This window comes from Bos grunniens, chromosome 9 (assembly GCF_055505025.1).
Source record: "Bos grunniens cultivar Pamir isolate PY7600 chromosome 9, Bosgru_T2T1.0, whole genome shotgun sequence".
NCBI classification, from domain to species: domain Eukaryota; kingdom Metazoa; phylum Chordata; class Mammalia; order Artiodactyla; family Bovidae; genus Bos; species Bos grunniens.
This window is the reverse complement of record NC_141173.1, coordinates 44022773-44048055: the sequence shown is the minus strand read 5'-3', so window position 1 is coordinate 44048055 and position 25283 is coordinate 44022773. Positions and strand designations below refer to the sequence as shown.

Below are 25283 nucleotides of genomic sequence, written 5' to 3'. Positions count from 1 at the left end.
TATATAACTTTTAGAAATTTATTTGCTGCAATAAAACTCTATACAAAGGAAAGCAAGAATACGTATGGCTGAGTCTCTTTGCTGTTCACCTGAAAGTACCACAACATTGTTAGTCAACTATACCCCAATACAAAATTAAAAGTTTAAAAAAAAATTAGAAAGCAAGAGAATGATTAATTCAGGATGAAGATGATCCTGGCTTAGATGGTGACAAGGGGATGAGATGGGAGTGAGGAAACCATGTGGCTACATGTAAATTATTAGAAAGATCTTAGCCTTTGTGTTTGTCATGGCATTTACTGCAGTATTTAATAATAAAGGGGAGAAAAGAAATCAAAGTTCACAAACAGATAAAGCATATTGGATCTCCAGTCCAATATCCGCACCCCCCCACACACACACCCCAAATATCCACTGTATCAGTTTCTCATATACCCTTCTAAATTTTTTCATCTTAGTATTTGTATTCTAATTCCCTATTTTAAAAGCAACAAGTAGCCTGCAAGCTCCAAGATTGGAAGAGAAGAACAATACTACTTTCCATTGGTCAGGAAGATCCCCTGGAGAAGAGCATGGCAACCCACTTGGGTATTCGTGCCTGGAGAATCCCATGGACAGAGGAGGGAACTCCTCTGGACACTCATGGACACTCCAAGGGAAAAAAGTGAGGTCATGAATGAAGTTGCTGTTGTTAACAGTGATTGCAAGAAGAGACTCTACAGTAACTTTGAAACTTTACAGTAAAGTCTTTGAAAAAGCAGTAAAATCTTAAGCAAAGAGCCTGAAAACTAGCAACAGAAACCAACAGCTTCCTCCTAGCTCAACTCAAGCTGTTTTCCCCTCAGAGTAGCTGGACAGACAAGTCTTGAAATGTTTTCTGTCTGCCCTGAATTCCTATGATTATCTAGAGCAATCAGAGGGGCTGATGAGGGCAGAGGGCTGTGAACAAAGTCCTCCATGTCTCCACCCACTAGGAAACCACAGACTTATTCAGGGCTTGTTCTCCAAAACGTCCACTTCCTCAGTCTCACCACTCAGCTCACACTCCCACTTGACTTGCGTGTGCAGAAAGAGGGCAGGAAGTAGAGATGAAAGAGGAAATTACATCCCTCACAGTTGCATCGAGGGACTTAGATGTCATTGCCTGGTTTAGGATGGTGGAATGCTGCACCAGCCCCTCTGCCCCTAACTACCAACTGAGCTGCCATCATTTCTTCAATGAGCAGTTAGATTTCATTAACATTTCACCCCACAATTGGACTATAACCAGTAGGATGCTGGTAAATACTTAAAAACTGGCTCCATGACAGAAAAGACTATAGTGTCTGTTTATTCCCATGGTGTAAATACTCCCACCATGGCCAATTTCAGGCTACCAACGTGATATCACAGAATGCACAGTTCGGAAATGATCGGTGCAACAGGCTCTCATGAGCTGGTCTGAGCAGGCGCCCTTCTATCACTAAGTCTAATACTTTCATTATAGTTTATTATTATTTGGGCAAGTCCTCTACAACTGTCTGATATTTTACAGCCAAGCCCCTGTTTCTTCATTTTTAAATACTTATTAATTTATTTAATTTTGACTGTGTCAGGGCTTAGTTGGAGCACGTGGGATTTTTGGTGCATCATGCAGGATTTTCTGTTGCTGGCACACAGACCCCTTGGTTGTGGCGTACAGGCTGAGCTACTCCACAGCACGTGGGTCTTTAGTTCCCCATCCAGGAATCGAGCTGGTATTCCCTGCATTGCAAGGCAGATTCTTAACCACTGAACTACCAGGGAAGGCCTTCATTTTTAAACGTGGGAAATAAGACCTACTTCTCCAGGCTTGTGAGGATCCAAATGACAGGCACATGAGGTTTCAGTTAATGTCAGTTCTGCTTCCCTCATCTCCTTTCCCTCTCACATTGCACTTTCACTCCTCTCCCTCATTGTGAAGTCACATTCCTACCAGGGATCTCAGTCCAGGGAAGGACCAGCTGGAGCCCAGGAGATAGAGGAGGTCTCCAACTGATGGCCAGCTGGGATGCTAAGAGGATATTTCCTCCTAGAAAGGTGCTAGCGGACTCCACACAAAATTGAGGTCTATGCCCTGAGAGGATCTCCCTGTGAAAGGTTCTGTTTGTATTTGGCATTCTCCCTAGCGGTGCCCTTGGGGATCCTTGTGGAAATAGACAATAGGTCCTACTTGGTGCAAACTCCGGGAGATTGTGAAGGACAAGGAAGCCTGATGTGCTGCAGTCCATGGACACGACTTAGCAACTGAACAACAACGATCTACGTGGTGACAGGTCCCACACAACAGTGGGTTTCACATGGTGGTGGATGCTACAACAGCGCAGGCACCATACTGTACCACAGATGTGACATGGGTTAAACAGGCAATTTTGGGGTTGCCCCATTTCCTATGGAAGGCATTTCTCTGGGAAAATGCATTACTAGCTCCAAACTTACATAACCTATATTGAATTCAACCCATTACTATTTGGGGGTATAAATATGTAGACACCACGCTAACAAATAGATACTACAGAAGGTTTAAACAATCTTCCTCCTCTAATTATGAAGTTACACCTCTTTCTCTTTAGAGTCAAGTTTCTAGAAAGAGCAGGATTACCTTCCCCTTGCTCAACGGCCCACATGGTCAAGTTTCTTTTTATCCAATTTCCTGACACAGCTCTGGGAGAAATCACCCATGGCTTCTGAAGTGGTTTTGAAAATATATCCACAAATTCTTGGGTACTTCTCCCCTAAAGAGATGGAATGTGACTCCTGTCCCCTTGAGAGTGGACTGTGCATAGAGACTTGCTTCAAGTGAAGAGAAAATGGCACAGATGGTGGGTTATTACATCTAAGATTAGGCTGTAAAAAGACTACAGTTCTGTCTTGGATCACTTGTCATGGATAAAGCTACAGATACACCTTGGAGATACTATGGGTTTTGTTTCAGACCACCACAATAAAGCAAATGCTGAATAAAGCAAGTCGTATGAATTTTTCCAGTGCATATAAAAGTTACGTTTATATTATACTGTAGTCTATTAAGTATGAAGTAGCATGAAGTCTTTAAAAAGTACTTACCTTACTTTAAAAATACTTTATTGCTAAAAACTGCTAACCATCATCTAAGCCTTCAGTGAGTCACAGTCTTTTTGCTGCAGAGGGTCTTGCCTTGATGCTGATGGCTGCTGACTGATCAGAGTGGTGGGTGCTAAAGGCTGAGGTGGCTGTGACAATTTCTGAAAATAAGACAGTAATGAATCTTGCCTCATTAGTAGACTCTTCCTTTCATGAACGATCTCTCTGTAGCATGCAATGCTGTTTGGCGACATTTTGCCCACAGTAGAATTTCTTTCAAAATTGGAAACATTCCATTCAAACCCTGCCACAACTTTGTAAACTAAGTGTATGTGATATTCTCAACCCTTTGTCATTTCAACAATCTTCACAATGTCTTCACTAGAAATAGATTCCATTTCAAGGAACCACTTTGTTCAGGCGCAGGAAGAAACTCCTCATCCGGGAAAGTTTGATCCCGAGTTCACAGCAGTTCAATGACGTCTTCAGGCTCCACTTCCAATTCTAGTTCTCTTGCTATTGCAGTTATTTCCTCCGCTGAAGTCTTGAACTCCTCAAAGTCATCCATGAAGGTTGGAATCAACTTCTTCCAACTCCAGTGAATGTTGACGTTTTAACCTCTCCCCATGAATCATGAATGTTCTTAATGGCATCTAGAATAGTGAACCCTTTCCAGAAGTCTTTCAATTTACTTTGCCCAGATCCATCAGAGGAATCATCATCTATGGCAACTACAGACTTATGAAATGTATTTCTTAAATCATAAGACTTGAAAATCAAAATTACTTCTTAATCCCTAGGCTGCAAAATAGATGTTGTGTTAGCAGGCATGAAAACAACATTCATCTCATTGTACAGTACATCTCCATCAGAGTTCTTGTGTGACCAGGTGTATTGTCAATGAGCAGTAATATTTTTCAAGGATTCTTTTTTTCTGAGAAGCAGGTCTCAACAATGGCTTAAAATATTCAATCATGTTGTAAACAAATATGCTGTTCATTTAGGCTTTGTTGTTCCATTTACAGAGCACAGGCAGACTAGATTTATCATAATTCTTAAGGACTGTAGAATTTTTGGAATAATATCCAACTTAAAGTCACTAGCTACATTAGCCCTTAATAAGAGAGTCAGCCTGTCCTTGGAATCTTTCAAACCAGGCATTGACTTCTCCTCTCTAGCTATCAAAGTTCTATAAGTCTGTTTTGTTGACATTGAAAATCTAGTGTTTAGTATAACCACTTTCATTAACTATCTTAACGAGATCTTCGGGACAACTTGCTGCAGCTTCTACATCAGCACTTGCTGCTTCATCTTGCACTTTTATGTCATGGAGATGGCTTCTTTCCTTAAAACTCATGAACCAACGTCTGCTAGTCATATGAGTCTTTTTGCTTTTCCACTGCATATAAAAGTTAAGTTTATATTATACTGTAGTCTATTAAGTATGAAATAGCATGAAGTCTTTAAAAAGTACTTTAGTCAGTTCAGTTCAGTCACTCAGTTGTGTCCGACTCTTTGTGACCCCATGAATTGCAGCACGCCAGGCCTCCCTGTCCATCACCAACTCCCAGAGTTCACCCAAACTCATGTGCATTGAGTCGGTGAGCCATCCAGCCATCTCATCCTCTGTCGTCCCCTTCTCCTCCTGCCCCCAATCCCTCCCAGCATCAGGGTCTTTTCCAATGAGGCAACTCTTCGTATGAGGTGGCCAAAGTATTGGAGTTTCAGCTTCAGCATGAGTCCTTCCAATGAACACCCAGGACTGATCTCCTTTAGAATGGACTGGTTGGATCTCCTTGCAGTCCAAGGACTCTCAAGAGCCTTCTCCAGCACCACAGTTCAAAAGCATCGGTTCTTCCCTTACTTTAAGAATACTTTATTACTAAAAACTGCTAACCACAACCTTTTCTTCTGCAGATTCCTCACTTCTTCCAGTCTTCATAGAATTGAATAGAATTAGGACCGAGCTTTGGATGAGGCTTTAGTTTAAGGGAATACTGTGGCTGGTTTGATCTTCTATTCAGACCTATAAAACTTTCTCTATATCAGCAGTGAGGTTGTTTGCTTTCTTTATCATTCATGTGTTCACAGAAGTAGCACTTTTAATTTCCTTCAGGAACTTTTCCTTTACATTCACAACTTAGCTAACAGACTGGTTCAAGGCCAAAGTCCTATCTCAGCTTTTGACATGCCTTCCTCACTAAGCTTAATCATTTCTAGTGCTTGGTTTAAGGTAAGAGACATGTGACTCTTACTTGAACACCTTAGAGGTCATTGAAGCCTAATTTCAATTTTTATTGCATCTCAGGGAATAGGGAGGCCCCAGAAGAGGGAGAGAGATGGGGGGGTGGTCAGTGGGTGGACAGTCAGAATGCATGCATATATTGATGGAGCTTGCTGTCTTACATGGGCACAGCTTTCGGCACTTCAAAATAATTACAATAGCAACAACAAAGGTCACTGATCACAGGTCACCGTAACGGATATAATAATACTGAAAAGGTTTGAAATATTACAAGAATTACCAAAATGTGGCACACAGACACAAAGTGAGCACATGCTTTGGGAAAGTGCTGCTGCCAGGCTTCTTGAGGCAGGTGCCACAGACCTTCAGCTTGTAAAAAATGCAGTAACTGCAAAGCTTAATGAAGCGAAGCACAATAAAACACGGTGTGCCTCCATGTCTAGAGCCGGCCCTTAGAGAGGCCCACGGGGAGAACCTGAAGCCTCCAGCCAAGAGCCCTGTGAGTGACCATCTTGGGAGTCGATCCTGAGGCCCAGTCAACCCTTCAGAGGCTATAGCCCTGATTGACAACTTGACCAGCAACCCATGAGAGACCTTGAGCCAGAACCACCCAGCTAAGCCACTTCTAGATTCCTGACCCTCAGAAAGTATGTAACATATTAAATGTTTGCTGTTTTAAGTTTGTTGTTTGGGAGTGATTCATTATACAGTAATGGACAACTCAGTAGTGATATGCAGTAAGTATATCTACCTAAGATATACAGTCATGGATGACTAAGCTTTCTAGGGCACAAACCTCATGACTGTGTTTTTACCCTTTACTTGACTCAAGTTCTGTATATGTGACACTTCTTGTTCTTTTTCACATTCCTTTCTAGAATCATGAAGCACTCGGCTCCCTTATCTTCTGTATAGTCCCACTTCATGCATCAACATTTCTCTGCCCATCCCTTCCCTTGGTTCCCAGAATTTTATCTTTACCTTATTATTTTATTACTTTACACACACTGCCCTATCCACTCTCATGATTTTTATTAACACTTGTATTCTTTTGAAGGCAGCTGAGAATTCAAACTCGCTGATGAAGAGTATATTGCCTCATATAATAACTGGGTGAAGGGTTGGGGAGCAGGGCTGGCGCTCACAGAATTCCTACAAGATCTGCCAAAATTTGGCCCCAGGGACTAGAAACCCGGACTCAATACTTCCAGGACATTTCGTCTCTCATTACTTCTTATCTCTGCCTGCTCTGCTTTCTCTCTGAATGTTTGCCACATTCTTTCCCTGCTACAGACAGACTCTCTCTATAAGCTGGAGAAGACAGCACCATATCTGTCTGTCCCACTGAGACCATGTGGAGTGGCGGAGAAATACTTCTGCAAAATATTTCCATTCAGAAATAGTTCTGAAGGGATGACATCAGATAGAAGCGTCCTACGTCCACCACACTGGGGGATGGATGGATGGGTCCATCACTGGCCTAGTACTGCTTCCTAAACTCCAGAGCTGTGCCTCAACTGGCTCCCGGACATCTCCAGGTGGAAGGACATTGGGCATTGTGTTTGTGTGCTAGGGCTGCCTCCACAAAGCACCAAAACTGATTGGCTTAGAATAGTGAAATTTATTGTCTCACAGTTAGAGAAGTCAGAAATCCCAAATCAAGCTGTTGACAAGGCCCTGCTCTCCCTCTGAAGGGCTGGGGAATGTCCCGGGGCTCTCTTGCAGCTTCTCGGCTTACAGATGCGTCACTCCAGTCTCCGCCTTCATCTTAGTGTGGTATCCTCCTTGTGTGCCTGTCTGTGTCCAAATTTCTGCCTCTTATAAGGGCACAGTCATATAGGATTAGGACCCACCCTCATGACTTCATCTTAACTTAACTGTATGCAAAGATCTCATTTCCAAAGCAGGCCACATACTGCTAGACTGGGGGTTAGGACTTCAGCATACGAGTTTCAGAGGGACACCACCAAACCAAAAACAGGCACAGGAAGAATTCCCATGGAGAATGCGTTGTCTTTGCTTGTTCTTATCCCCTTCCTGTTCTCTAAATTGATTCCTTTCCCCATATACATTGGCCTGGTTAGAGGTAATATTACATGTCCTGCCATCCAAACCAAAAAAAACTGGGTGTCATTATTTCTTCTATATTTAATCTTCATTAAGTCCTGCCAGGGCTACACCTTAAATGTCTCTTTAAATAGGTCCCTCCCTCTCCAAACCCACGATGACAACTGATTTAGCTCAGGTTCTTAATACTTCCTGCCTGGATGTTACAAAAAAAACCCTGCATGTTCTCTTTATCCTCCATTTTGGGCTTATTGTTCTGCCCACTCCACTCCCTCCCCTACCACCAATATATCCAATACCAAGAAGCCTGTGTGATGTCAATATACAAAAAGTTTTTTTTTTTTTTTAAGCTACTTCAGAACTTTCCCAGTAAGTCCCAATAAATAAAGGCAAAGCACAAAGCTATTAGTAAAGCACCCCTCCCACCCCACCCTACCCTGGACCTGATACTGTGATCTTTCACAGACTAACCTCTGGCCATGTTTCTCTCTAATCTTCTCCCAGACTGAAACGGCAGCACTTCCCCTAAGATCACGTCTCTGTTCCTCCCCACCATTTCCCTGTCAAAAGCTTCCCCATTCTTTAAGGATTAGCTTAAGAACTTTCTCTCGTAAACCTTCTGTCTTAGTCTGTTTAGGCTGCTATAACAAGAAAGCCATCCACTGGCTGGTTTAAACAACAAACATTTATTTCTCATATTTCTAGAGATTGAGAAGTACAAGACCAAGGAGCCAGCAGATCGCGGTCTGGTAAGAGTCCACCTCCTGGCTTGTAGCAGTATGGAAGGAAAATAAAAAATGGAGTCAGTATTGCTAAGAGAGCTCCCTGAATGGAGCTAGAAAGCCACTGAGGAAATGTGACTTATGTACGTCTTAGCCTGATTCTGGACAGATTCTAACCTTTTGACACTTACTATCCTAACAAAGGTACCCAGCACAGCTAACAGAAACTCAAGACACTTATCTGACTCTTACCCTAAAACAACTTGTCACACTCATCCCTGAAAGACAAATATTTCCTTTCTTGCATCAGAGCGCAACTTCATGGCTTTTGCCTTGATAGGCCCCTAGCTCTTTCTCTTCCCCAGAACACTCTTTCACTTTTACCCAAATCTCCAGAATAGCAATTCTTTTTTTCGTGAGAATACCTTTTTAACTTTTTATTTATTTATTTTATTTTTGGCTGCACTTCATTGGGTCTTCATTGCTTCATTCATTTGGGTCTTCATTGCTTTTGCCTGGGCTTTCTCTAGTTGTGGTAAGCAGAGGCTCCTCTTTGGTGTACACGGGTCTCTCACAGTGGCTTCTCTTGTTGCAGAGCACAGGCTCTAGGCACGGGGCTTCGTCAGTGCAGCACGTGGACTCGTTGGTTGCGGTGCACAGGCTTAGTTGCTCTGCAGCAAGTGGAATCTTCTCAAACCAGGGATCCAACCTGTGTCTCCTGCATTGGTAGGTGGATTCTTATCCACTGCATCACCAGGGAAGTCTCTGAATTGCAATTCTTAAGGCCTCAAATTTTAGGACACTGACCTAGGGTCTGACAATTGCTGGTTGGTGTGGGAAAACTCCCCCTTCTTCGCTGGAATTGGAGTCAGAATCCTTTTAGGCATTGATCCCTCTGGGCAGCAGAGGGTGAGGTGCCAGATGCTGGCCAGGGGGGTTCTCTCTGGTACCAGAGGGTGGGTGGACCCACCGGCAGAGGCCCTGTCGCAGGCAGCTGGCTGGCAATGATGACCCAGGCGATGATGCTGGGCTCCTGGATCAGTGTTCCGCCCGAGGCCCTTTGCTAAGTCCTTTCACCCAACTCCTTCTGGCAGGAGGCCTCCTCCCTTCATGGGCAACTACAAAACAAACCAGCTAAGTGCCAGTCATAGAAGAGCCGGAACATTCAGTTTCTTCCATGTGACAATGGCCTCTCCTTTAGAGCATAAGCTAGGAAGGACAGGGACTGCGTCTGCAGCTTTGTAGACCCAGCACAAAGCACAGGTACACGTCGAGGGTGGTGATGCCAGCAACTGCCGTTTATGAGCACTATTCAGGTGCAGGACACTGCCAGAAGCTTAATATGTGCTCTGTCTTTTAATCTGCATAACAAGGCTCAGAGAGGTCAAGGTATTCACCCAAGGTTGCTGCTACTGCTAAGTCACTTCAGTCGTGTCCAACTCTGTACGACCCCATAGACGGCAGCCCACCAGGCTCCCCCGTCCCTCGGATTCTCCAGGCAAGAACATTGGAGGGTTACCATTTCCTACTCCAATTCATGTAAGTGAAAAGTGAAAGTGAAGTTGCTCAGTCATGCCCGACTCTTAACGAACCCATGGACTGCGGCCCACCAGGCTCCTCCATCCATGGGGCTTTCCAGGTAAGAGTACTGTAGTGGGGTGCCATTGCCTTCTCCATCACCCAAGGTTGGACACCTAGTAAGAGGCAGAGCAGGGATGTGAGCCTTGGCTGTCTGGGTCCAGAGCCCACAGTCTTAGCTTTTATACTCTATGGCTTATCAAGTAATAAGGAATAATTTTTATAAATATAAAAAAATGAACATGCCAGTATCCCACTTTATTAAAGTATACACAAAGTCACTTTTAGGGCCCCAGGAAGGTCATCTCAAGGCTGTAGTTTTCCATCCTCTAAAGCAGCTGAAACATGAAACCACTGTCTGGGCTTTACTGACTGTGCTAAAGGCTTTGACTGTGTGGATCACAATAAACTGTGGAAAATTCTTCAAGAGATGGGAATACCAGACCACCTTACCTGCCTCCTGAGAAATCTGTATGCAGGTCAGGAAGCAATAATTAGAACCAGATGTGGAACAATGGGTTGATTCAAAATTTGGAAAAGAGTACGTCAAGGCTGTATATTGCCACCTTGTTTATTTAACTTATATACAGAGTACATCATGCGAAATGCTGGAATGGATGAAGTACAAGCTGGAATCAAGATTGCAGGGAGAAATATCAATAACCTCAGATATGCAGATGACACCACCCTTATGGTAGAAAGTGAAGAGGAACTAAAGAGCCTCTTGATAAAAGTGAAACAGGAGAGTGAAAAAGCTGGCTTAAAACTCAACATTCAAAAAACTAAGATCATGGCATCCAGTGCCATCACTTCATGGCAAACAGATGGGGAAACAGTGGAAACAGTAGGGCTCCAAAATCACTGCAGATGGTGACTGCAGCCATGAAATTAAAAGACGCTTGCTCCTTGGAAGAAAAGCTACAACCAAGCTAGACAACATTTTAAAAAGCAGAGACATTACTTTGCTAACAAAGGTCTATATAATCAAAGCTATGTTTTTTCCAGTAGCCATGTACGGATGTGACAGTTGGACTATAAAGAAAGCTGAGCACCGAAGAATTGATGAAGACTCTTGAGAGTCCCTTGGACTGCAGGGAGATCAAACCAGTCAATCCTAAAGGAAATCAGTCCTGAATATTCATTGGAAGGACTGATGCTGAAGCTGAAGCTCCAATGCTTTGGCCACCTGATGCAAAGAACTGACTCACTGGAAAAAGACCCTGATGCTGGGAAGGATTGAAGGCAGGAAGAGAAGGGGTCAACAGAGGATGAGATGGTTGGATGGCATCACCGACTCGATGAACATGAGTTTGAGCAATCTCCAGGAGTTGGTGATGGACAGGGAAGCCTGGCATGCTGCAGTCCATGGGGCCACAAAGAGTCAGATACAATTGAGTGACTGAACTGAACTGAACAGAACAACTGGGGCTGCTTCCCAGGAAGCTCTGTGGTAAAGAACCCACCTGCTAATGCAGGAGACATGAGTTCAATCCCTGGGTCAGAAGATCCCCTGGAGGAGGAAATGGCAACACTCCAGTATTCTTGCTGGAAAATCCCATGGACAGAGGAACTTGGTGGGCTACAGTCCATGGGGTTGCAAAAGAATTGGACACGATTTAGTGACTGAACAAAACCAACAAAACAGAACAACCATTGATGAAAAAGACTGGAACTGACCAGAAAAGATTTTCTACAACTGAAGATATAATGAAGGAGCCATCATGAGGTGAGAAGGAGGTGCAATACAGTCAAGATGCATGTCCCCAGGGTAGGTGACTCACAAAAGAGAAGATGATTATTGGATTTGTTTGTTTGCTCCAAAGTTTGTTTGTTCAGTGAATATGTTGTTCAATAAAGTTCTTGGTGAAAATGAAAAAAATGTGTCTTTTATTTTTACTTAAAAGCAAAGGAACATTTTGGCCAACCCAATACCATTGTAGAGCTTTTACCAAAGGGAGTGAAGGATCCAAGACCCACATCAGGTTCCGCAGCTCGGGGTCCTGTACGAGAAAGACTAGCCCCCATATGTATGGCTTTGAAGGCCAGTGATGGTTTCACTTTCAGGAGACCCAGAGGGCTACGGGAAAGAGAGACTCTGCTCTTCACGGGCTCACACAAAATCTCACACTCTCTGGGACCCAGGACAGAGGCTGTACGTTGAAAGGAGCCTGGGTCAGACCTATCTGCTGATCTTACAGAGTCTCCCAGAGGAAGCAGCTAGAACGCACCCTGGAGACAGACACGGGTAGAAGCCCTTCTGGGGAACTCACTCTACCATGTGGACTAAGGTGCTGGAAAGAGCCATCTTGGAATTCTCCTTTTAGTTTTTTAGCACCGGGACCCAGCCGTACCCCCACCTCTGACTGATGGGCACAGCACCAGTACTGGGATGCCTCAGGCTGAGCAACTAACAACAGGGACACAACCTCACCCACCAGCATACAAAGACCCTCTGAGCCCACGGCCAGCCCTGCCCACCAGAGGTCCCAAACCAGGCCCCTTACGTCAGTGTGCAAGCACTAGGTCCAGGAACCCCAGGGGCTTGCAGTCAGAGATTCTGGGACCCAGCGCCCCCCACCAGGGGACAGATACCTGTCCCAGAATCCCTGACCCACCCACCAGCAAGCCTGCTCTAGCAGCAAGACCAGCCTCCCCCGGCAGCTGGTATAGACACCACTGGCAGGATAACTGCAGCCCACCTGCCAGCAGGCCAGCACCAGCCCTGGACTGGCTGGGCCCTGGCACCACCCACTAGCAGGCCAACACAAGCTTCAGGACACCCTGGACTGCACAGACAGCTGTGTTAGGAAAAGGTCCCACCCATCAGCAATCCAATACCAGCTCTGGGGCCCCTGGGCCCTGCAGCCAGACCCCAGGACCCAGATCTGTCCACCAGTGGGACAACACAAGCCCAGGACCTGGCTTCACTGACCTGTGTCTGGGGTCCACCCCCACGTCTGCTGGACCCCAACTCCACCCACAAATGAGCCAACATGAGCCCTGCCCCCTCCCAAGGTTCCACAGCCTGCTACCCTGTGACCCAGCCCTGCCAACCAGCAGCCTCTGCATGAGACAGGGCCTGGTACCAACCGGACCGGGGACCAGCTGAGCCAACCGGATCACCCTCATAGTCAGCCTGCCACAGCAGAAGGACCCACACCAGTCACACGGGGGCACCCCTATAGCTTTGGTGACGAGAAGGGAAATGTGCCTCTTGGATCATAGGATATAAATTATCACATATAAAATAAATAAGCTACAATCATATATTGGATAACACAGGGAATGTGGCCATTATTTTATAATATCAATAAGTGATGTATAACCTTTAAAATTTGGGAACCACTATGTTGTACACCCCCTTGGAGAAAGGATAGGCTACCCACTCCTGTATTCATGGACTTCCCTGGTAGCTCAGATGGTAAAGAATCTGCCTGCAATGCAGAAGACCTAGGTTCAATCCGTGGGTTGGGAAGATCCCTTGGAGGAGGGCATGGCAACCCAATCCAGTATACTTGCCTAGAGAATCCCCATGGACAGAGGAGCCTGGCGAGCTACAGTTCATGGGATCGCTAAGAGTCAGACATGACTGAGCAACTAAGCACAGCACAGCATGTTGCACACTTGAAATTTATATAATATTGTAAATCAACTGTATCTCAATAAAAAAGAGGAGGAGAGAGAAATAAGTTGCACTGAAAAAAATTAATCAATATAGAAACCTTCAGTGTTTTTCACCTATAAACCCCAAACCAAAGCTATGACAGCAAAGGCCCCAGTGCACCAGGGTATATTCACGATGGAGTAATTTCTCACACAGGTCACTGTTAGGGGTTGAATTTCTCCCCCCCAAAAAGATATGCTAAACTCCTAACCCCCAGCACTTCAGAATGGGACCTAGTTAGGAAACAGGGTCTTTACAGATGAAGTTAGTATGAGAGTATTAGGGCGAGATATTAGGGCAATATGACCAAGCCCCTTATAAAAAGGGGAAATTTGGACACAGACATAGATACAAACACAGGGAGAATGCCAAGTGAGGATAATGGCAGAGATCAGGGGGACCCGTCCACAAGCCAAGGAACTCTGCAGATGGCCCACAAACCCCCTCAACAGCAGGCTAGAGTGCAGGGACAGGCTGTCCCTCCCAGCCCTCAGAAGGCTCCAGCCCCGCTGACACCTTCATCTCAGACTCCCAGCCTCCAGCTGTGAGATAACATATTTCTGTTATTTAAGCCCCTACACGCCCTCAAGTTGGTGGTGGTTCCTTGTTACTGCAGCCTAGCAAGCTCACACAGCCAGTTTTTGTAGATGCCCCTGGGTGTTTGTGACTTGAATCGACACTCATGGTACATGATTCACCTGGGATTCTCCTGGGACTTAGGAGGTGAGCACAGAAATGAAAAGCAAGGGATACATAGTGTAAGTCCCAGTGGGCAGAAGAGGGCACATTGTAATCTCGGGATTGAACTGCCATCTTGAAAGATGGATGATATTAGGGCTAGCAGAGAGGAGAGGATTTTAGGTGGAGGACCCAGCATGAGTACGGGGTTGGAGGGCAAGTGTTCATGGGTGTTGGGAGAATGACTTAAGAGAAGGGGATGGTGGAGAAGAATTCATAAGACAATGACATGTAAAAATGAAAGTCTTAAAATGTCGCATAATTCTACATCAGAGATTAACAGGGAGTGCAAATAAACACTTATTCAGTAAACACATGCTCTTGAATGTTTATTGTGTTTGCAATACTGTGCCAAATGTGGGCATAATTCATGAAATCCCGAGACAAACTAAATGCTGAAACTTCAGCCAGCCTTCATCTTTGATGACAGCAGCAGTCAAACTGACTTTCCAATTTATAGCCAACTTTTAGTTCAGTGGAGTGATTTCTTTAAATAGAAATCACATTTCTTTCTGAATATGGAAACAAGATTTTTATTAATGGATCCCAGAAATGTGTGTAACAAAAGTCCTCTAGTTTTATAAGCATGCAGGTACTAACAGAGTTACCATGTCTAATGCTATGAGTTAGAAGATTTTGAGAGGAAATACATCTTTTCACTAAAGCCTTCCTGAAGTCCTCCTTCTGGTAAAGATAATCAGGAATGAAATTTAGGCCTCAAAAAAGGTATTTTAAAAAGGTAATGGGTTTCAATACTCAAGTCAGAGGTTTATTAAATTTCTTAAGTACGCTTTAATCTTTCTATAATCACCACCTGTTTTGTTCAGTTCTTATGACTGCCTACTCAGGGACACTGCTAATACAAGTCATATTTATTTTAGCTTTAGTCAATATTTGACCTTTTTAGTAAATGTTATACTGTTGATATTATACTGCTTAAACATTTATTAAGCAGTGAAAGTTGAGTCTGTACCTCATTTAGTATTTATCTTTGAACAGACCAGGTACAGCATAGATAATCATAGAATTCAGAACTAATTTTATTCAGCTTGAACAAAAGTCATTCTGTGTGCTTGGAAATGTGTGCAACCAAAGCAGTTCAACAAAGAGAAATAAACCTGTACAAGAACCTGGAAGCCCATTTATTAGTGATGCCACTAACTCCAGCCCTTGTTGGAAGAAACTAGTTGATCTTAAAATTGCTAATTAATTTTTTAATTAATCTTGAAGCAAGTACTGAGTATGTCGGTACACTCACAGCAATTCTGTACCTTGAACAGTTCCTCATGTTCTACATTTCTTTTTTTACCAGGTAAAATTCTGAAAATACAATGTTCTTCCTCTCCTAGCTGGAGTGCATCAGCCTCAGTGTGGCCAAAGCAGACTTGTAGAAGGTGAGAATGGAGAAGGGAGACTCACTTCTTTGACACCAGTAAGTGCTTTGAGTCTCACCAAGAAAAAGAGGAAGGCCATCATCTAGTGACTAGCCTGTGGATTTTGAATGCAAGCGCATTCATCCTCCAAATGTTTATGGAGCATCTCCTGTGTGCTACTGTGTGCCAGGCAGTATGCCAGGGGCTGAGGCTGTGATGTCAAAGCAAATAAACCACATTCCTGCTACCTTGAGGAGAGACAGAAAATAGGCAAATAAATAAGGAAACATTCAGATGTTAATTGTTTCAGGACATTTTTAACAGGATAATTTGGTAGATGATTGACTGGAGTCTCCTTTGGATTGAGCATCGAAGAAGACCCCTCTGAGGTGATGACAGCTAAGTCTGAAGGAAGAGAAGGAACCATAGGAAAAGCAGGGAGAAGAGCATGCCCAGGAGAGGACACAGTTATGCGAAGGCCCTGAGGCTGGAAGGAGTTTGTCAGCATCTAGGAATAGAAAGTCACGTTTTCCCCCTAAATGTTCACAATGATCGTGTATTATTTTATAAAAAGGAAAAATACTATCCGGGAAAAAGTTCATACCCTTTAGCATATGCATCACTGTTAGTGAAATTCTGAATGAAGAAAAACCTTCTAGGAACACTGATATTCATAGTAGCATCAGTAGTGATAATAAAAAAATAGAAAAACCCTAAATGCCCAGGTCTAGCTCTGTGTTTACATTAATTGTAACATATTCGCTTGGTGGGGATTATATAAAATTTTGAGATAAAGCTAAATGAAAACAGATCAGATCAGATCTGTTGCTCAGTCGTGTCCGACTCTTTGCGACCCCATGAATGGCAGCACGCCAGGCCTCCCTGTACATCACCAACTCCCGCAGTTCATTCAGACTCACGTCCATCGAGTCAGTGATGCCATCCAGCCATCTCATCCTCTGTCGTCCCCTTCTCCTCCTGCCCCCAATCCCTCCCAGCATCAGAGTTTTTTCCAATGAGTCAACCCTTCGCATGACGTGGCCAAAGTACTGGAGTTTCAGCTTTACTATCATTCCTTCCAAAGAAATCCCAGGGCTGATCTCCTTCAGAATGGACTGGTTGGATCTCCTTGCAGTCCAAGGGACTCTCAAGAGTCTTCTCCAACACCACAGTTCAAAAGCATCAATTCTTCGGCGCTCAGCCTTCTTCACAGTCCAACTCTCACATCCATACATGACCACTGGAAAAACCATAGCCTTGACTAGAGGAACCTTTGTCGGCAAAGTAATGTCTCTGCTTTTGAATATGCTATCTAGGTTGGTCATAACTTTCCTTCCAAGGAGTAGGCGTCTTTTAATTTCATGGCTGCAGTCACCATCTGTAGTGATTTTGGAACCCAGAAAAATAAAGTCTGACACTGTTTCCACTGTTTCCCTATCTATTTCCCATGAAGTGGTGGGACTGGATGCCATGATCTTCATTTTCTGAATGTTGAGCTTTAAGCCAACTTTTTCACTCTCCACTTTCACTTTCATCAAGAGGCTTTTGAGTTCCTCTTCATTTTCTGCCATAAGGGTGGTGTCATCTGCATATCTGAGGTTGATATTTCACCCGGCAATCTTGATTCCAGCTTGTGTTTCTTCCAGTCCAGCGTTTCTCATGATGTACTTTGCATATAAATTAAATAAACAGGGTGACAATATACAGCCTTGACAAACTCCTTTTCCTATTTGGAACCAGTCTGTTGTTCCATGTCCAGTTCTAACTGTTGCTTCCTGACCTGCATACAAATTTCTCAAGAGGCAGATCAGGTGGTCTGGGATTCCCATCTCTTTCAGAATTTTCCACAGTTTATTGTGATCCACAGAGTCAAAGGCTTTGGCATAGTCAAGAAAGCAGAAATAGATGTTTTTCTGGAACTCTCTTACTTTTTCCATGATCCAGCGGATGTTGGCAATTTGATCTCTGGTTCCTCTGCCTTTTCTAAAACCAGCTTGAACATATGGAAGTTCATGGTTCACATATTGCTGAAGCCTGGCTTGGAGAATTTTGAGCATTACTTTACTAGCGTGTGAGATGAGTACAATTGTGCTGTAGTTTGAGCATTCTTTGGCATTGCCTTTCTTTGGGATTGGAATGAAAATGACCTTTTCCAGTCCTGTGGCCACTGCTAAGTTTTCCAAATTTGCTGGCATATTGAGTGCAGCACTTTCACAGCATCATCTTTCAGGATTTGGAATAGCTCCACTGGAATTCCATCACCTCCACTAGCTTTGTTCGTAGTGATACTTTCTAAGGCCCACTTGACTTCACATTCCAGGATGTCTGGCTCTAGGTCAGTAATCACACCATCATGATTATCTGGGTCGTGAAGATCTTTTTTGTACAGTTCTTCTGTGTATTCTTGCCATCTCTTCTTAATATCTTCTGCTTCTGTTAGGTCCATACCATTTCTGTCCTTTATCGAGCTCATCTTTGCATGAAATGTTCCTTTGGTATCTCTGATTTTCTTGAAGAGATCCCTAGTCTTTCCCATTCTGTTGTTTTCCTCTATTTCTTTGCATTGATCGCTGAGGAAGGCTTTCTTATCTCTTTTTGCTATTCTTTGGAACTCCGCATTCAGATGTTTATATCTTTCCTTTTCTCCTTTGCTTTTCGCTTCTCTTCTTTTCACAGCTATTTGTAAGGCCTCCCCAGACAGCCATTTTGCTTTTTTGCATTTCTTTTCTATGGGAATGGTCTTGATCCCTGTCTCCTGTACAATGTCACGAACCTCATTCCATAGTTCATCAGGCACTCTATCTATCAGATCTAGGCCCTTAAATCTATTTCTCACTTCCACTGTATAATCATAAGGGATTTGATTTAGGTCATACCTGAATGGTCTAGTGGTTTTCCCTACTTTCTTCAATTTCAGTCTGAATTTGGCAATAACCCCACATCCAAGGAGCTGTGGCTGCGCAGGCGCAGGAGGGCCTAGAGGAGCTATCCCACATTGAAGGTCAGGAAGGGCGGCAGTGAGGAGATAACCCTTGTCCAAGGTAAGGAGCAATGGCTGCGCTTTGCTGGAGCAGCTGTGAAGAGATACCCCACACCCAAGGTAAGAGAAACCCAAGTAAGATGGTAGGTGTTGCAAGAGGGCACCAGAGGGCAAACACACTGAAACCATACTCAAAGAAAACTAGTCAATCTAATCACACTAGGACCACAGCCTTGTCTAATTCAATGAAACTAAGCCATGCCCATGGGGCAACCCAAGACGGGCGGGTCATGGTGGAGAGATTTGACAGAATGTGGTCCACTGGAGAAGGGAATCGCAAACCACTTCAGTATTCTTGCCTTGAGAACCCCATGAACAGTATGAAAAGGCAAAATGATAGGATACTGAAAGAGGAACTCCCCAGGTCAGTAGGTGCCCAATATGCTACTGGAGATCAGTGGAGAAATAACTCCAGAAAGAATGAAGGGATGGAGCCAAAGCAAAAACAATACCCAGCTGTGGATGTGACTGGTGATAGAAGCAAGGTCCGATGCTGTAAAGAGCAATATTGCATAGGAACCTGGAATGTCAGGTCCATGAATCAAGGCAAATTGGAAGTGGTCAAACAAGAGATAGCAAGAGTGAATGTCGACATTCTAGGAATCAGTGAACTGAAATGGACTGGAATAGGTGAATTTAACTCAGATGACCGTTATATCTACTACTGCGGGCAGGAATCCCTCAGAAGAAATGGAGTGGCCATCATGGTCAACAAAAGAGTCTGAAATGCAGTACTTGGATGCAATCTCAAAAACGACAGAATGATCTCTGTTTGTTTCCAAGACAAACCATTCAATATCACAGTAATCCAAGTCTATGCCCCAATCAGTAATGCTGAAGAAGCTGAAGTTGAATGGTTCTATGAAGACCTACAAGACCTTTTAGAACTAACACCCAAAAAAGATGTCCTTTTCATTATAGGGGACTGGAATGCAAAAGTAGGAAGTCAAGAAACACCTGGAGTAACAGGCAAATTTGGCCTTGGAATACAGAATGAAGCAGGGCAAAGACTGATAGAGTTTTGCCAAGAAAATGCACTGGTCATAACAAACACCCTCTTCCAACAACACAAGAGAAGACTCTATACATGGACATCACCAGATGGTCAACACTGAAATCAGATTGATTATATTCTTTGCAGCCAAAGATGGAGAAGCTCTATACAGTCAGCAAAAACAAGACCAGGAGCTGACTGTGGCTCAGATCATGAACTCCTTATTGCCAAATGAAAACACGCAGAATATAAAATTTATGCTCTCAACTATACAAAAGTTTAAAAGGGGAAAAAAGGAAATATAAAATGTTTCAAAATTGTGTTCGGGGAATTATTAGAATTATTATATAGAATTCTATTAGAATTATTGTTAGAATTGTTTTTCTCTCTATTCTCTATTCTCCAAATGTCTTTTAATAAAATGAATTACTCTTATGATTTAAAAGAAACCTTCAAATAATATAGTCCTTTTTCTCCTCTCTGCTTTGGCTCCTGCAAAATGTTTTTCCCTTCCCATCCATCCTCCACCTGAGCTTTTACTCAAGAGTGTAAACATGCATGGATTCTTCTATCTCACTGCAGTAGACATTTCTGTGTATACAAACATGTGAAATCCTGAAAGATGATGCTGTGAAAGTGCTGCACTCAATATGTCAGCAAATTTGGAAAACTCAGCAGTGGCCACAGGACTGGAAAAGGTCAGTTTTCATTCCAATCCCAAAGAAAGGCAATGCCAAAGAATGCTCAAACTACCGCACAATTGCACTCATCTCACACACTAGTAAAGTAATGCTCAAAATTCTCCAAGCCAGGCTTCAGCAATATGTGAACCATGAACTTCCTGAGGTTCAAGCTGGTTTTAGAAAAGGCAGAGGAACCAGAGATCAAATTGCCAACATCTGCTGGATCGTGAAAAAAGCAAGAGAGTTCCAGAAAAACATCTATTTCTGCTTTCTTGACTACACCAAAGCCTTTGACTGTGTGGATCACAATAAACTGTGGAAAATTCTGAAAGAGATGGGAATCCCAGACCACCTGATCTGCCTCTTGAGAAATCTGTATGCAGGTCAGGAAGCAACAGTTATTACTAGACATGGAACAACAGACTGGTTCCAAATAGGAAAAGGAGTTTGTCAAGGCTGTATATTGTCACCCTGTTTATTTAACTTATATGCAAAGTACATCATGAGAAACGCTGGACTGGAAGAAACACAAGCTGGAATCAAGATTGCCGGGTGAAATATCAATAACCTCAGATATGCAGATGACACCACCCTTATGGCAGAAAGTGAAGAGGAACTCAAAAGCCTCTTGATGAAAATGAAAGAGGAGAGTGAAAAAGTTGGCTTAAAGCTCAACATTCAGAAAATGAAGATCATGGCATCCAGTCCCACCACTTCATGGGAAATAGATAGGGAAACAGTGGAAACAGTGTCAGACTTTATTTTTCTGGGTTCCAAAATCACTACAGATGGTGACTGCAGCCATGAAATTAAAAGACGCCTACTCCTTGGAAGGAAAGTTATGACCAACCTAGATAGCATATTCAAAAGCAGAGACATTACTTTGCCAACAAAGGTTCATCTAGTCAAGGCTATGGTTTTTCCTGTGGTCATGTATGGATGTGAGAGTTGGACTGTGAAGAAGGCTGATTGCCAAAGAATTGATGCTTTTGAACTGTGGTGTTGGAGAAGACTCTTGAGAGTCCCTTGGACTGCAAGGAGATCCAACCAGTCCATTCTGAAGGAGATCAGCCCTGGGATTTCTTTGGAAGGAATGATAGTAAAGCTGAAACTCCAGTACTTTGGCCACATCATGCGAAGGGTTGACTCATTGGAAAAGACTCTGATGCTGGGAGGGATTGGGGGCAGGAGGAGAAGGGGACGACAGAGGATGAGATGGCTGGATGGCATCACTGACTCGATGGACGTGAGTCTGAATGAACTGCGGGAGTTGGTGATGGACAGGGAGGCCTGGCGTGCTTCGATTCATGGGGTCGCAAAGAGTCGGACATGACTGATCGACTTATCTGATCTCTGACGTAAACACCAGTGAACCACATACTATGTAAATTGGTAGCTTTGACAGCTGACTTATACCATCAGCTCAGAGATGGCACTAAACAGTTAGCACCTGGATAATACATGAAAAGAAAAAGGCAGTTGTAGAAGGGGAGGGGATAAAAGGTTTTGATATCCTGGTAGAAGTGGAACTGCCCTGCAGGGAGGGGCACCAAAGATGAGGAAGCTAAGAGTTAGCCATGAAGCCCTGGGGGAGGATGGCTGTGGGTCTGAAAGCAGAATCGTAAAAAACTAGGGTTTGGGTTGTGTCATAGATCTGATTCCCTGGCAAATAGATAGAGATTTGCAGGCGGGTAATTTGTTGGTACTGTGGGTTGAATTGTGGCCCTTCCCCACAAAGAAATTGAAGTCCTAATCCCCATGCCTGCATATATGACCTCACTTGGAAATAGTCTTTGCAGACATAATTAGTTAAGATGAGATCTTACTGGATTAGGATGGGCCCTTAACTCAGTATGACTGGTGTCCTTATAAGAAAAAGAAAAGTTGTACACAGACAGCAGGAGACCATCATGATGTGATGGAGGCAGAGATTGGAATGATGCATCTACAAGGAACACCAAGGAATGCCAGCATCACAGGAGGCTGGGAACAGACAAGATTCTCCCCTAAAGCCTTCAGGATGGAGCATGGCTCTACTGACAACTTAACTTCAGATGTCTAACCTCCAGAACTGTAAGAGAATACATTTCTGCTCTTAAAGCTGCCTAGTTTGTGATATCAGAGAAGGCAATGGCAAGCCACTCCAGTACTCTTTCCTAGAAAACCCCATGGATGGAGGAGCCTAGTAGGCTGCAGTCCATGGGGTTGCTACAAGTTGGACGCAACTGAGCGACATCACTTTCACTTTTCACTTTCATGCATTCGAGAAGGAAATGGCAACCCACTCCAGTGTTCTTGCCTGGAGAATCCCAGGGACGGCGGAGCCTGGTGGGCTGCCGTCTATGGGGTCACACAGAGTCGGACAGGACTGAAGCGACTTAGCAGCAGCAGCAGTAGCAGTTTGTGATATTTTTTATGGCAGGGCAGCCTTAGGAAACAGAAACAGTTGGGAAGACAAAGAGAGAGAGGTAGGACTGGGCAGTGAACTTGAACTGTGATGCGGCTGCCAAAGCGGCCTCAGCCCCTGGGAAGCTTCGGAGTTGGAAAGACCCTACAGAAACGTCTCAGATGGAGGCAGAGGGCCTTTGTGCCTCCGGCATCCATTCATCATTGGATTGACCCAGCAAGGGGTGAAACCTCAGATCAGGCAATTTCCTTCCACTGGGGGTAACATCCTAGGGAGGGACTCGGCTGTGAGCCATCAGCTTCTGTTTCAACAGCTGGGGCTTTGGGGCAGTGAGAGCCTCTGTGCTGAAGGGACAGCTGGGCAGGAGACCACAGCACCCCTTACCTGTGGCTGTGTTATCTGAGCTTGGAAAATCTGGGGGCCCAGAGATAAAGGCCTATTTCTCTAGGGACCAACTGATTCTGGAGAGAGAACTTCAAAGGTCGGGGAGAAGCAGAGTGAACAGAGAAGACGGGCAGGGCTCTGAGAGCTTGAAGAGACATGAGATCTTTGCTGCAACCCCACAACTCAATGTCAGACTCTACCCAAAAGCAAAGGGAAGTGCAGCCTCCCTGTATGGTGACCCTCTACCTAGAGGATGTATTAATAGAAGTCCTTTCTTACTGTCAGCTGAGATCAGACTTCCTGTGACTCAGTTTTTCCCCCTTGCCAAACCAAGCCTTTTTCACTCTGTCACCTACTTGTTCCCAGCAGACAGAAGATACGTTGCGCTTAATTTTTTTGTAGTTTTCTATACAACTCTTTCCAATGACTCACATTCTCTCCCATCCCCTTTCTCAGACGCTGCTGAGGTTCACTGCTTGGGAGCACCAGGGAATGTGTCTCCCTTCCACCATCTGGTAGCTCTTCAAATATCAAAAGACAGTTAGTATGTCCTCCCTAAATCTTTTCTCCAGGCCAAATGTCCCCAGGACTGGATAAACTCTAGTTTCCTATCCAGCTATACAATTCATTACACTGGGCCATCCCTCAATCTTCTTTATATGCTCTTATTTCAAACATTCACTCAATCATCATGCATTTATTAAGCCTCAATTTGGAGACAAGAGCTTCACTAGGTTCTGAGGATTCACCAAGAAACAAGGAAACTTCCTGCTTTATACTCTAAAGCAGAAAAGACAGGGAAAAACCAACCACAGTTGAGTGCAGAGGTAAAGAGCTCAGGACATGTAGAGATGTACTGCCTAGATTCAAATTGCATCTCCATCACTTGCTAACACTGTGTCTTCGAATTACTTAATCTCCTGACCCTAGTTCATTCATTCGTGAAAGCCATAGATACAATGCCTGCCTCATAGCGTTGTCATGAGGGATTAAGTGGACTCATACATGTGACACTCTTAAAACAATGCTGGCCACAGTGCAAGAGCTTAGTGCACGTGACCCATGGTTGTTGTCATGACTGCTACTGAATCAAAGATTCTATGGGAAAGAGAGGCATCAAGGATGATGTCCAAGGTTCTGCCAGTTCCACTGATGCAGGGTAGAATGTTTACTGAGACAAGGGGAAGGGCAGGCCCGGGATAAGGTGTTGTGTTTAGTTTTGCACATTTAGGTTTGAGGGAATGGTGCGACATTGAAAAATGTTGTCAGAAGACAACGGATGTACATTTCTGTAGCTCAATTCATAGGCACAGGTTGGAAACTTTCATAACCTCTTAGTATCCTAACATCCTCTTCTGAATTCTCTCTGTGTTCTCAGCCTCCAGGTTTTCAGAGCGAGACACAGTCCTTCACATATGACCAGAGCAGCCGGGGGCCTTATGTGTCTAGGCACGAAGGGCAGTTCTCACGTGTGGTCAGAGACAGCAAGCCCCTCCCTTTGTCAGTGCTGTGCTTCGTGCCAGGCACACAAGGATCATAACTCACACTTCTGCTCCCAAAGAGCTGGCTGCCAGCAAATCGGTCATTCCTGAGGTGGGGACAGAGCTCTGTCCTTAAACGTCCTTGGTTTTTTTAAGATCTCTATTTAATTTTCCATTAGGAGCCCCCATTCTACCGGGTGCAGAAACTCAATTTCAGTCAGTTTGGGTTTCCTCTGCCCCATCCCTGACGCTGTCTGTCTAGGCTTCAGGGGGTCTCCAGGGGCACCTGATGGAGGTCTTGGAACCTGGCCATCGTTTTTGCATTCCTCCACCGATATGGCTGTTAACCTCTCCTGCTTCTAGGTCAAGGGTCCACAGGACACCTGCAGAGCTGGCCTTCTGGTCCTCCCCTCCCACGGGGCTCCTAAGGCCCAGGGCTTGATGTCTCTCCCCTTCTCCTTCCCTACCTCCTTTTCTCCATCCGTCACTCCCCCCACCCCTTCTCCACACCTCTCTGAGATAGTCATGGGGAAAGGCTGGGAGGTCAACCAAGACACTGTTTAGCTAACACACCACAAAGCCCTTCCCATCACAGGTCCTCCTAGGAAGCCTGAGCCCCAGGGAGGCACAGGGTGCAGAGGGGTCACTTATCAGAGACCTACACTGTCTATCCACTCATTGATTCCTCTCTAAAATAGCTCCTCCAAACAAAAGAAATACTATAAAATAAAGACATTCTTACTATTTCCAAATATTATCATACCTTCCAGTCCACCCCATCTCTGCCCTGTGAAGCCAGGCGGATCCACCACCCACAAGGCTAGAC

The 25283-nt window shown here is 44.3% G+C and overlaps 1 long non-coding RNA gene across 11 annotated transcripts in view; it reads right to left on the bottom strand.

Annotated features, from left to right (window-relative positions):
• Positions 1-25283, bottom strand: part of LOC147365893 (uncharacterized) — a 185538-nt gene that overhangs the window by 69534 nt on the left and 90721 nt on the right. The window contains exon 3 of one of the 11 annotated variants that reach the window (XR_015132991.1): positions 5809-9809. The exons of 7 other annotated variants lie outside the window; for them this stretch is intronic. This is a non-coding gene — a long non-coding RNA (uncharacterized LOC147365893). Of the gene's footprint in view, positions 1-5808; positions 9810-17778; positions 18543-25283 lie in introns of those variants that run through there. 3 more of the 11 variants (XR_015132987.1, XR_015133001.1, XR_015132996.1) reach the window with 3 other exon arrangements.